This window comes from Heterocephalus glaber, unplaced genomic scaffold (genome assembly GCF_053883595.1).
Source record: "Heterocephalus glaber isolate CG9 unplaced genomic scaffold, H.glaber_assembly_v1.0 deba00000818, whole genome shotgun sequence".
Classification (NCBI taxonomy): domain Eukaryota; kingdom Metazoa; phylum Chordata; class Mammalia; order Rodentia; family Bathyergidae; genus Heterocephalus; species Heterocephalus glaber.
In genome coordinates this window covers 13,241,397-13,254,976 of record NW_028258164.1, presented here as the reverse complement: position 1 = coordinate 13,254,976, position 13,580 = coordinate 13,241,397, and the positions used below count along the sequence as shown (strand labels likewise).

Sequence of the window (13,580 nt, the reverse complement as noted above, 5' to 3'; positions counted from 1 at the left end):
CAGATAAGATGTCCTTTCCTGGGACAGAAGCATCCCTGGCTGTGTAGATACCAGAGCTGCAACGGTAGAACTGAGATGAAGACCAGCGACCCCAACCACCAACAATGCTTGAGCCCTCCTGAGAGTTTTTCTTTCCATCTCTCAGAGACAGGCGTCATGTTTTTTAATGCCGACATCCTATGGCCTGCTCGATGGTCACTTTATATTCAAGAGCTCGGTGTTCGAGTGTGTCTGGGTTTTTAGGATCATCATTCATGCCTCGACACCTCTGAGGGCAGAACAGAGTCACTTGTGTCTGGAGAGTAGAGAGGACACTGTGTGGCCAGAGCAGCACTGGGTGATGTGTCCACCGATGGCCACCTACCAGCATCTCATCCACAGCCTGTAGATCTGGCCAAACTCCCTTCCGAAGGCCTGTTAACTTGAATGTCCTTAGATTTGTGATCTCATTTGTGTGGATTTCTAAAATTAACTTGTCTTTATAATTAGAGCATTTTGCTGCTGGTTTTTTGTTTTGTTTTGGTTTTTGGTTTTTTTGGTGGAGCTGGGAATTGAACCCAGGGCGTTGGTGTAGGACATACACACACTTTACCACTAAGCTATGTCTGCATTGTGTATGAAACTGAAGGCACAAGCCATGTGTGTCTTGTTTTGGGTATTTTATTTAGCAACAGGGCCTTGCTTTGTAGCCCAGGCTGGCCTGGAACTACCAGCAGTCCTCCTGTCTCTGCCTCATGAGTGCTGGAATCACCTAACTCTCATTTTGTGCATTTTCGATTCTGAGCCTTTTATATCTTATTCATAAAAAAGCTCATTAATGTACACACTTAGAACCTTGGTTCAAATGTTCTGGCTTCTCACCAGCACTGGGTTAGACCGTCTTCTGGCTACTATGGTCCCACAGAGGCCTGCAGGGTGCAGTAGCCCCGGGGGTGACTGGTGACAGAGCAAGAAGGACTGGTGGCCCTCAAGCAGCAGAGCCTGGACCCTGTCCTTGGGGGCAGCTGAGACCAGGCAGGATAAGCTGGCTAACTTGATTTTGCCACTTGGTTCATTGTGATTTGGGGACAATGTTGATTCAATTCCCTGAGTCATCGTCAACCATACTAATGCTTCAAGTAAGCTTTTACATTGTAGAGATGAAGCTCTTAAAATAGTTCAATCAGCACATTGTAAATGCTCACAGAAGCAGTGAAACTGGTCCCTGCAGGAGTCTTGGGTGTGGCTCCTGAAGTGAAAAGTGCCTGGGAGAGCAGGGCTCTCCAGCAGGGCTTGTAGCGCAGGGGTAGGGTGTTTGACTATAGATCAAGGGGTCCCTGGTTCAAATCCAGGTGCCCCCTGTACATTTACTATTATGGTACTGTCTCTGTTTATGTATTAATTCACATCTACAGATTATCTATGAAAGAAAATGTGTTTTTGAGACAAGGTCTCCCTAGGTAATTCATGCTGGCCTCTTACTCACTATAATCTTCCTGCTTCAGCCTCCTGAGTGCTGGGATTACAGGCCTGTGCCACCACTCCCAGAATAGATTGTTGACATGAATTTCAGAGCCTTATGAATGGGAGGGAGAATTTTCACTTCAAACTTTTTGTTCCTTTAGACTATTATGTCACTTGAATTATGTGAATTCAGTATTCATTTCTTTTCTCTTTTTTTGGTATCAGGGATCGAACTCAGTACCTTGCATTTTCCAGGCAGGCACAGTGCCACTGAGCTAACTCCCCAGCCCCTCAGTATTCATTTCTTAAAAATATAATTTAATATTTAAAAATAAATCAAACTGCATTAGATCTCATTGCCAAGATTGCATCTGGTTGAAGGCCACTATTTGTATGGAATTTTCCATTTAAAATTGTTTTAAAACTCCTTTCTCATAGACACACATATTATCTATAAAAAAGAAACTGTGCTCTTCAATGAATGCTATTTTCACTCTGAGCCTCTGCTTTGCCTTTGGATCTTGCCTTCATAGCCTAGGCACTGTGGTGTGAGGAAACTTTCTTTCCTTATTTCTCTTAGCCACCATGGTTTCTGGTTCTCTAGCACCATGACTGGCATCAAAGGGCAAGGTGACAAATGTCCATACTCCTGATGAGCTCTCGCCGATCTGAACTCAGCCAGGTGGACTCCTGCCCAGTGCGTGCTTAGGGGCCCATCCTGCCCAGGGACTAAAAGAAGAAAAGTGCTTGCCACCAGCTGCTCCAAGGCCATCCGTCCTACTTTCCTGTCTATTGGGATGGTGACACTCCTAGCACCTGAACACTAAGTCACGACAAAGATCATGTCAACCTTCAAAGGGAGACCAGAGTCTACGATTGCAGAAGTGATGCAGAATGGCATGTGGTGACCTCTTAGCCTAAATAAAAAGCAGTGAATGGTTAGCTCCAAAATGTTTTAGATGATCGGGCGTGGTGAAACATGCCTGTAATCCCAGCACTCAGGGAGGCTGAGGCAGGAGGACTGCTGTGAGTTTGAGGCCAATCTGGGCTACACAGTGAGTTCAAGGCCAGCCTGAACTACATAGTGAGACCTTGTCTCAAAAAAAAATGTTTTTGTTGTTTATACAGTATAGAATCAGTAGATGTTTCCCTCCCACTGCCTTGGAGGCAGGGACCCTTGCAGGCTGTGTGTTAGACTCTTGCGATATGATCACAGGTTTTGGTTCTGGCGTTAGACTACATGGGCTACTGAATTGCTCTCAGCTTTAGTTTCCTCATCTGTGAATTGGGACAATTGGTACCTATCTTAGCACCATGTGAAGAGGAAAGGAGACAATTCCTAGAAGCGTGTCGAGCCCCCTAGGGCTGTCTGGGAAGGACGAAGGGTCCTGAAGAGGGGAACAGAGACAGAGACCAGGTGGGAAGCTGGATTTTCTGCCATCCGGTGTGAGGGGGGTAATGACCAGGGGTCTCCCCACTGTTGTGGTTGGTATCTAGATGTCCCCCAGAAGCCTCATGTGCTCATAGGAGGGGCTCTGGGAAGGTGACTGGATTATGGGCTCATGGTTCACCATGCTGTGAGCAGCTCTTCTCCGCCATCCCCCTCTGCCACCCTGTCCTGCCTCGGGCCAAAATAAACCTCTCTATCCTTAAGTTTCGGGTTTCGGGCATTTAGTCCCAGCACCTTGGAAAGTCATTAAGGCACCCATCTCCTCTCCCTCTTTCATCCAGGTGGGTTCTGCCTCTAACACCACAGGGAAGGGTTGATACCCTCCGATGCAGACAGTCCCTGCTGGGCTTTTAATTCCCACAGGCTGGGTGCAGAGTGACTGAGGGAATCAACCTGCCCTGGTGTGGCAGAGCCCTCTGTGCATGGCTGGGAGCACCTAGGAACCTGAGGAAGAGCCCACAGGTCCAAGACCCAAAAAGCCAGAAGGACCCCTGCCTACCTGCGGCTGGGATGCTCTGGGGACCACAGGTCCCACCATGGTGTTCTGGAAGCCACTTCTGGTTTAGTAGCCACATGGAAAGACACTGGGAGGATCTCACAGTTGAGCCATTAAACTTCTGCCATCTAGCAAGATGGAACCCAAATAGAAACCAATTTGCTTTGTAAAAAAAATTTAACTAATTAATCAATTTAATTAAAACAAAAACCTGCATGTCCTATACCCCTCCATTTGTGCCCTAAGATTTGGACACAGGTAGCAGATCACAGAGCCAAGACAGCAGCTGTGACAAGGGATTCCTGGACTCAGAACCCAGTGATCTGCTGGGGTCCCTGGGGAGCGCTGAGGTTCCCAGTAGGGAGGAGTGAGCTCATCTCTGCCTGCTGCAGAGCAGCAGGGCCTTGGAAGAAGAGAAAAGTACGATGATTGTCCACAGGGTGAGAAAAGTCCCCCGAGTGTTGGTGCCAGTGCTCCAACTGCAGCTTCCTGAGCAACCCTCCCTGCTGGATCCGGCTTCCCAGGTAACCCAGGGCATCCTGGGCTCTGAGTCTGATTAGCAAGGTCTCTGAGCACCTCAGAGCAGGTGTCTTCACTGAAGGTTTGCTCCAGGCTTGGGGACAGCTGCAGGAATTTAAAGCACTCGGCACTCATGTGCAGCCCAGTGAAAGTCACATCCCAGCGAGGACCACAGGGAGGGCAGGTGGAGGAGCCAGCTGGAACCACTGGGGCTGGGGCCTGTCCTGAGAATCACTGTTGTGAGCTGAGTTAGTGAACGTGCCCTGGGACCCTGGATTTTCACTCTCAGGAGTCAGTCTTAGGGAGGGAATCTGAGAAGTGGGCAAGGAGGTGTGTTCATGTTCTTCAGGATGTTGCTTATAATAGTAGGGGAAATCACCCACTTGCTAGTACTCTTTCCTTTGCTTTTTAGACAAGTTCGTGATGTGTAGTTCAGGTTGGCCTTGAATGGAAGATGCAGCCTAGACTGGCCTTGAACTCAAGGAGACCCTCCTGCCTCAGCCTCCTGTGTGCTGCTGGGATTACAGGCGTATGCAACCATTCTCAACTTGCCAGCGCTCTTAACTCTTCATTCTTGTGCCCCAATCTTCCTGCTTGTCCTGGCTGGACATATTCAGCCTGGGATGAATCCAAAAACACTCCAGGAGCACACTCAGGTGTGTGCATGTTGCCAGGAATAAATAAATAAATGCTTAGTTTGTTAATGCCTGAATTACAGGCCTTATGACTAATTTAAAATAAATCAATACTTATTTTATTAATAAAATTTTATTCAATTAATGTTTATTTAGGTAACCTAGCTAATTTTCTTTGCTCACTTCCCTATTGTATTATTCATTCCACCTGGATACAACTTTCCTTTCTTCCTTTAAATGTACTTTATTGAGGGTGTGTGGGTGGCAGATTCTCTTCATTCTTATCAACAAAAGGCTCTTATCTTGTCATTACTCTTAAATAATAGCTTATCTGGTATAGTGATCAGGGTTCTCCAGAGAAACAGAATCAATAAGAAGTGGGTAGATGGATGGACAGATGGATGGGTAGATGGGTGGATGGATTGCTTCATGAGATTGTGGATGCTGTCAGGTGAGTAACAAGCTAATAACACAAAAAAACCAATGAATTAGTTCCATTCAAAGCCAAGGGTGAGCAGGTGCAAGATCCAGGGAAAGCCAAAATTGTAATCAGTCATTACAGTCAGTAATAGTAGAGGAAAGACAGTGTGACAGGCTGATGCAGTTAGACAGGACAAATTCTCCCTTGCTTGAAGGAATGTCAGCCTTTTCTGTTTTATTGAATGAGGCCCATCCAAACTAGACAGAACAGTCTACTTTATGAAATCAAATCATTCGAATGTTAACCTCATCCAAAAAACACACTCACAGGCATACGCAGCATAACAGTTGGCTGAATATCTGGGCATTCTGAGGACCATTCAAGTTGACACAATTTGGGGTGGGGAGGAACAAGGTCTCGCTATATAGTTCAGGTTGGCCTTGAACTCACTATGTTGCCCAGGCTGGCCTCGAAATCCTGGCAATCCTCTTGCCTCAGCCTCTGGGGTGTGCTATTGTGCTGGGCAACACATAAAATAACCATCCCATCTGCTTTACTAGTCTGTGTTGACAGTGGTAGTAGGGTTTTTCACACCCAACCCATCAAAGATAGTTTTCTACTGTCTTCTGACTTCCATTGTCATGTTCTGAAGTCATCCATCAATCTAACACATCCCCATGAGGTGCCCTCTATTTCTTCTAGTTGGTTTTAAGACTTTCTTTTATTTATATAATGATTTCACTGTGATATAGGCATAGAATTTATTTGATTTTTCTTGAGATATATTCATGAATCTAAGAATTTGTATCCTATACCAATTCTGAAAAAGTCTCTATCACTGTCAGTTTAAACATTACCTTGCCTCTATCTCTCTGCTCCCTTCTTCTGGACCTCCCACTGGATGTATTTTAGACCGTCTTCTGTGAAGGGGAAGTTGAAAGGCAGAACAAGGACTGCATACACTATTTTGAAACAGAAATCCTCGGTTGGGAGGATTAACTACTAGGGCCCTGGAGGGTGGCACTGTCCAAGGCTGTACAGTGCTCAGGCTGGCAGAAGGGCTCTCTGAGCAGGGGTGCTGGGGCCTTGAGGAGGGTGGTGGTTTGTGGGTGTTTGTATCTTGCCACAGTTCCTACCTGAGGCAGCTCTGAGGGTACCTTCCTTCCAGGTCTCCTGGGCTGTTCTGTCAATGACTGCTGCCCAAGGCCTTTGCTCATTCCCAGAACAGGGTTAGGACAAGACTTATCACCTCCAGCTGGTGAGGCCTCATCCTGGGGCTCATGCCCTCGTGGCCTGAGCCTTCCTGACCCTGGGCTAAGGGGGAATGGTGTGGAGGAAGCTGGGGCAGGGAGTGTCCCTGCAGGGATACCCAGGCCAGCTCTGTAGGCGGAGGGAAAAGGGGCAGGAGAAAGGGACTCAGGAGAGACTCACACCTGGGCAGGTGGATGAGGCTAGCCAGTGTTTAGAACTGGACTGTGAGTGAGTCACAGTCACGAGGACCTAAAACAGGTGAGACTGTGAGGGTGTCGGTGACTGCAACATTAAGAGTAGCCAATTACTATTCTCTAGCGTCACAGGGGATATAGCTCAGGGGTAGAGCATTTGACTGCAGATCAGGAGGTCCCGGTTCAAATCCGGGTGCCCCCTAGACCGAGAGCCTTTGCTCTCCCTCCCTAATCACAAGCCACCTGCAAGTGGGACTTTTGAGGGAAATCTTAAAATTCTTCTTAGACAAAAGAGAACCCTAAATCCAAGAGGGAAAAACCAACAAAACAAAACAAAACAAAAGCACCAGCAGTCAGTAGGACAAAAAAATCTCTATAATTCACAGAGAACTGGAAAGAATTCATTTTTTAAAACCAAACAGAACGGAGAGACCTCCTGTAAGACATTGAGTAATTCCCAGCAATACACAGCTGTAATTCCAGCACTCAGGAAGCAGAGCCAGGAGGATAATTGGAAGTTCAAGGCCAGCCTGGGCTACATAGTGAGCCTCTCTCAAAGAAACAAAATAAAACATGACACTGAGTAAGGTTCTTGGAAGAGTCATGCTATAGTAGTTGTATCAGTACATTTTCCATTTTCATAACAAATACCTGAGAAAATAAACTTAAAAAGAGGAAGGGCTGCCACTTTTGGGCTTCAGTTCTGGAAGCGCCAGTGCATGGTCAGCAGACACCATTGCTTTTGGGCTTGTGAGGAGGCCTCATATCGAAGTGGGAGTGTGTGGCAAACAAATAATAGTGATGTCTAAGTTACTTAAGCTCATGTCAGAACCAGTCAAACAATCTTTAAAGGAATAGAACTAAATCTAGTACTCACCAGCTGAGTGTGGTAGCGCATACCTGTAATCCCACCACTGGGGAGGATGAGGCAGGAGGACCAACATGAATTCAAAGCCAACCTGGGTTACATAGTAAGTTCAAACCCAGCCTGAACTACTTGGAGAGACCCTGTCTCAAATAAATAAATAAATAAATAAATAAATAAATAAATAAATAAGAAAAAAATTTAAAACAACAACAAAAAAGCCCTATGAATGTAGTCTTCAGCACTCTTTAAAGGAACAAAACCAAATCTAGCATCCAATTTTACATGTACAAAATACAGTTTCAAATTTATTAACTAAAAAATAGAGAGCTGGGCATGGTGGCACAAATCTGTAATTCCAGCCCTCAAGAGGGTGAGGCAGGATGATCTCTGTGAGTTCAAAGCTGACTGGGGCTACATAGTGAGTTCAAGCTCAGCCTGAGCTATATAACAAGGCCAAAACCAATTTTTTAAAAAAATAAAACAAATGGGGCCAGGGATTTAGCGCAGTGGCACTGTGCCTGCCTTGGAGGCTCAATGTTCTGCGTTCGATCCCTGGTACCAATAAATAAATAAATTTTTAAATATAACAAAATAAAACAAAGATACAGAAACTATTTATAGCAGAATAAATAGATTTCAGAATAAGGAAAATTATCAGCACTAGAGAGGGATGTTTCGTTAATTAGATTGTTTCACCAAGAAAATAAAACAGGGCCAGGGATTTAGCTCAGTGGTTCCGCCGCCTGCCTCTCAAGTGCAAGGACCTGAGTTCGATCCCCAATACCAAAAAAAAAAAAAAAAAGAAACGAAAAAGAAGGAGAATTCCTAAATAGGCCAATAATGGCAGAACACATTTACAATGCAATTAAAGAGTTCTTCCCTGCAAAGGACCACATCCCAAAGGCTTATAAGCAATTTAGAGCATGGAAAACTATGGAAATCCCTTCAAATCATCCTAGAAAGTTTGAGTAATCCTGAAATTAAAAGTAAAAAAATAAAAAGAATATTCTAAAAAGAAAGCTATAGGCCAATTATTTGTATACAGTAATCTAAACAAAATAGTAGAAAATCTTGTTCAATAGTATATCAAAATCAGGCGGGGGATTTAGCTCAGTGGTTCCACCGCCTGCCTTGCAAACTCAAGGTCCTGAGTTCGATCCCCAGTACCAAAAAAAAAAAAAGTATATCAAAATCACCAGGCGTGGTGGCATACCTGTGTAATCCCAGCACTCTGAAGGAGGCTGAGCCAGGAAGATTGCTGCGAGTTCGAGGCCAACCTGGGAAACATTGTGAGTTCAAGGCCAGACTGAACTACATAGCAAGACCATTTCAACCTCCCCCGCAAAAAGATATATCAAAATCAAGAAGGGCTCAAATCAGAACAAGAGTCAATCTGGCCCAATATTCGGATGTTTGTTACTGTCAAGTAGGGGCTCCCTGGTATCCAGAGATACATCAGCCCCCAATCCTAGGTCCTCAGCTGTGCTCACATCTGGACTTCCTCTTCTCCTAAAAGCCAAGGCTGTAGAGCTGCAATTTATTCAGCCTGTGTCTCCCTTGGGGTAGCCGAGACTCCTGGAACTTCCTCTCTGGCTCAGTTCTTGGTTTCTAAGGAAGGAGATGAAGACAGAGAGCGGGAGATGGAGAAAAAGAAAGAAGAAAGCATCTTAGCTATTAGACATTGATAGAGATCCAATAAAAATAATGATGGTGACGCGGGAGGGGTAAGAAGCAGGTGGGAGGCAGACACAGAGCGGGGCAGGGCCTGCCAGCTGTGCAGAAGAGCCTCGAAGGGAGCCCTGGATCACGGGAATCACAGGATGGTGAGAACACAGCCCAGACCTGACTGTATGACAGCTGGGAGTAAAGCATCATTGTTAACACCAGCTACACAGCTGGGGGCATAGCTCAGGGGTAGAGCATTTGACTGCAGATCAAGAGGTCCCCGGTTCAAATCCAGGTGCCCCCTGTACTAATACTTTTCTGTCAGGAGAATTACACCCCCTCTTTTATCTTGTTTATGTTTTATATCTAGACCTCCTCCAAGAGTCTCATGAGCTCATTAAGGGGGCTTTTGGGGGGTGATTGGATGATGGAGGTTTAGAGCAGACTCCCTGGTAGGAGGTGGATCCTGGTTGCAAGGGGCAGGTCACTGGGGGTATAGCCTGGAAGGGTTTATCTTCCTCCCTCCTCCCTTGATCTCTCTTTCTGCTTCCTGTCCATCACGCCTCCAGCAGCCTCTCCCCACCTGGCCCCTCTGCCATGCTGCTCTGCCTTGGAAACTTCAGACTATGGACTGAAGCCTCTGCAAGCTGAGCCACAGTGACCTTCTTCTCCTTTAAGTTACGGGCATGGGGCACTGTGTCTCAGCAATGAGAACGTAACTAAGACATCATGAAACCACCAAATTTTCCAACCACAATAAAGACTGAAGTGCTTCCATAGTGACACTTTTCATATTTCCATTTTGCCTCCTCAGCCATAGTCATTTCCTGAAGGAGTAGAAATCTCTTCTAAGCTTTCTCTGTGTTCCCTTATGCCTAATTATTACCATCCTGATTTTATTTGTTTATATCACACTGGCTTTTAAACTGTAAGATCTGAGGTTCCTCACAATAAAAGACACAATAAAACTCTAACCGGCAAAACGAGTATGAAAAGGTAAGAACTGAATGTCTGGGAAGGATGGTAAATAATTTATTCCAGAGAGCTTTGGTTTTAAGGAGCTACTACTGTGAAATACAAAGGATATCTTGTAGCTTTCTGGTAATCGAATAGAAGCAAAAATTCATCAACTGAGAAATGTATTTTGCTATCTCTGAAAAACAGCAGGTCTTCATATAATAGGTCTTCATAGATGGAACTTCAAGGAGATGATTATTGATTCCTGATTTTATTCTGAGCAGTTATGTTCCCAGCTAAGGACCATAGCTCCTCCCTGTCTTTATCTAGGTGAGGCAAATGAAGGATAAGAAACAGTCATCTGACAAGACTTCTGGGAAAACTCAAGAAAAGGTTAATATGACCTGTGTCTCTTTTTTGCCTTCCTACTGGAGACATAGCCGTGACGGCTAGAGCCCCAGCTGCCAACTGTGATGATAGGATCCACCTTGTAAGGAAGGCTGAGCAGAGAGTTACAAGGAGCCTGTGTCCCTAGACACCCTGGGGTTGCCGTGCCAGCCCTGGCCTCTTCTCCAACAGCCATCCTTTACAGGAGGAAGACACATTTCCTCCGTGTTTAAACCTGAGCGCAAAAACAAATCCAAAGGACTCTGAAGGTCATGCAGTTTTCACTCTCCACAACTCCTCAGCCCCAAGCTCGTAGCTCTGAGGCAGTCATTAAAAGGGGGCTTTTCTACCAAGACCATTTCCTTGATGAAGAAATTCTATTGTTCTGGAGTCAGCTGGGTGCTGGCAGAGAGCGATGGAGAATTGCTGGGAGCCACCATCACAACTGGCCAGAGGAGTTCCTAAGGCCTTCAGCAGCTGCTGGCTCCAGCTGCCCGGACAGTGGCAGAGGCTACCACCACTAAAAGCCACTGACATTCAAAGCTCAGGACCATTAACTCTAAAGGAGCAACACTCTGCTTATTTGCAATTTCAGTATAAATTGAGCAAAAGAACCCTCTACCCAGTGGTGGCACTGTGGCCTTCTCAGCTCCCCTGTAACTGTGGAACAGTTCAGGGAAGTGCTTTTGTTACTTCAGACTCCATGGTATAGCAGCTTTGCCTGGGCCAAGCCCACTCTCCACAGGATGTGCAGAGGAGCAGGCACCATGCCCTATCTTAAACAGACATGGAATTTGAAGGAGAGGTGGGAAAGGTAATTTTAGTCCCAAGCCATGAGTTATTAGAAAATGAAATCAACTAAAAAGGTCTGGTTCTTGCTCAGAAAGTAGCGTATTCCTCCTGGGCTTTGTCTTTCACCTGAACATCAAGCCAGGTACAGAATTTGTTGGCTCAAACGTGACCTTCTAAGCTGGTGCCAAGAAGCAATGGTGTCTTTTGGAAGAGGAGCATAGTTATGGCACAAAGAGGTCTATTTACAGGGTAGCCGCTGTCTGCAGAGTCAGAATGAGCACATGTACATTTGTGAATGGAAGAATGAAGAAGTAATAATTACATACTACTCAATAATAGGGGGTAGAGCTCAGGGGTAGGGCATTTGGTTGCTGATCGAGAGGTCCCTTGTGGGAGACTAGATAGGAAGACTGAGGCCTAATTGGCCTCCTTGGTGAGCATTAAGAAGAAAGAAAGGCAGGGGCCGGGGATGTGGCTCAGTGGCATTGCACAAGCCTGGCAAGTGCAAGGTCTTGAGTTCGATTCTTGGTACAAAAAAAAGAAGAAAGCCAGCATGCAAGTACATCCACAGCTAAAAACAGCTGAGATCATGTTGTTTACCTAGACAAGTATAACAGAGGGTGGGAGACATGAATCCTGTGTAACTCTAACTGTTTGTACCCCTGTCTGAGTGAATAAAGCCTAGGTATACCAGTCACTCAGGGCTCTCTGTTGAAGGAAGACAAGAACCACCTGGCCCTCCACATTGTGACCTGATTCTGTGTCTCTTTACTTTTTACCCTCTTCACCCCTTGGTCAAGTTCAAGCTTGTAGGCTGTTTCCTACAGGTGGTTCCAGAATAGGGACCTGATCAAGGAAGTCTGCCTGGGGGAACAGTGTAGTGAGTCAGTAATGAGGACTTCTTCACCAGAGAGGTGCCAGCTAGCAAAAGAAAACAACAAAAGAAAAAGAAAAAGAAAAAAGGAACGTGAGTGTATGCAGTAGAGTCAGCCAGGGTAATGAAGCATAGTTCATCTATTGAAGTACAGCATTATATGTCCTTTGGTGGAAATTCTGTTGTGCCAGTCTGGCACTCAAGTTGGTACTCAGTTGATTTCTTATGTGTTGCAAGATGTTATCAAACAAATCCTTGGTTTCCTCAGGTGGATATGTTTGATGGAGAGAGTTGGGATGGAGTAAGAGAGGCTTTGGAGCATGTTTGTACACAGGGCTCTGCAATACCCCCTAAAAGTTTCTCCACATGGAGCTTGGTCTACACAGTTTTTTGCCCTTTAACTGTAGGGGAACATCCTACACCTAGTGCCCCCTTGAGAAAAGATGAAGATGAGGGTCAAGAGCTCTGGTCCCCTTCTCTTCCTTCCCCTCTTTCTCCATCTGTGGTTGAGACAGAAGTAATGTCTCCTTATCAAAGATTGGTTAGAGAGGCTACGCTTAACAGAGAGCCCTTTGGGACATGTCCATTTCCAATTAATAATCATCCTGCCCCTAACAATCCACAACAAAATGTTCATGAGCACAATCCTTTGGAATATAAGTTGCTCAAAGAATTAAAATCCAGTGCCATGAACAATGAAGTTCAAGGACCTGTCATTTTAGGCTTATTGGAGTCTGTAGTAGGAGCTTTGTGCTTGCTCCCTCTAGACGTTAACCATTTAGCTAAGTCCTGCCTCTCTTCAGAGAAATACTTAACTTTTCATGTTAACTTTCAAGAGTTAGCAGCTGAGCAAGCTCGACAAAATTTGGTACCAGGACACCCGGAGATTACTGAAGAAATGCTCTGGGAACAGGTCCTTACTCAGATTTAATCTCACAACTAACACTTTCAGACCAGGCCTATCAGGAAATGGCTCTTATAATGAAAGGAGCCTGGGTAACTGTTCCTGAGGACGGTATTCCCACAGAGTCCTTCTTACCCATTCTTCAAGGCCCCTGTGAGCCCTATGCGCAGTTTTTAGCCAGGTTTCAGGAAGCTGTCCAATGACAGATACCACATGCCCAAGCAGCATGGATCGTGGTGTTGCAGCTGGCTTTTGAGAATGCTAATAAGGACTATAAACAAGTGCTAGGGGCTGCCTGAGCGACTAAAAATCTTGTAACTTATTTGAAAGCATGTCCAGATGTGGGTACTGAAGATCATAAATCCTCTGTTTGCCCAAGCTATGTTTTGTTTAATCGAACAAAATCAGGCTTCTTCAAAGATACAATGTTTTTTGTTTTTTGGTACCAGGGATCAAACTCAGGACCTTGAGCTTACGAGGCAGGCTCAGCACCCCTGAGCTAAATCCCCGGCCCTTGTTTCATTTGTTTCTGTGATTGCAGGCAGCCATCTGGAATAGGACTGCCTCCTCTTCTATGGGTCATGCGCACTCACACCCGTCTTCCTGGACCAGTGGCAGAAGGAAATTGTCACACTGATAGGCTCATTGCTTTGATTTTTCAATAGGTGAGGCCTTCTCACTCCTATTTCCGTCAAAGTACTTGAGCCCTTACCTCTAGCTTTAA

The 13,580-nt window shown here is 45.5% G+C and overlaps 2 non-coding genes across 2 annotated transcripts; both read left to right on the top strand.

Moving 5' to 3' along the window:
- The first annotated feature begins 6,540 nt into the window (after positions 1 to 6,540).
- Trnac-gca (transfer RNA cysteine (anticodon GCA)) lies at positions 6,541 to 6,611 on the top strand. Its single transcript has one exon. It is a non-coding gene; the product is annotated as a tRNA-Cys (tRNA).
- A 2,563-nt stretch (positions 6,612 to 9,174) lies between these two features.
- On the top strand, positions 9,175 to 9,246 carry Trnac-gca (transfer RNA cysteine (anticodon GCA)). The gene has a single exon. It is a non-coding gene; the product is annotated as a tRNA-Cys (tRNA).
- The last annotated feature ends 4,334 nt before the right edge of the window (positions 9,247 to 13,580 follow it).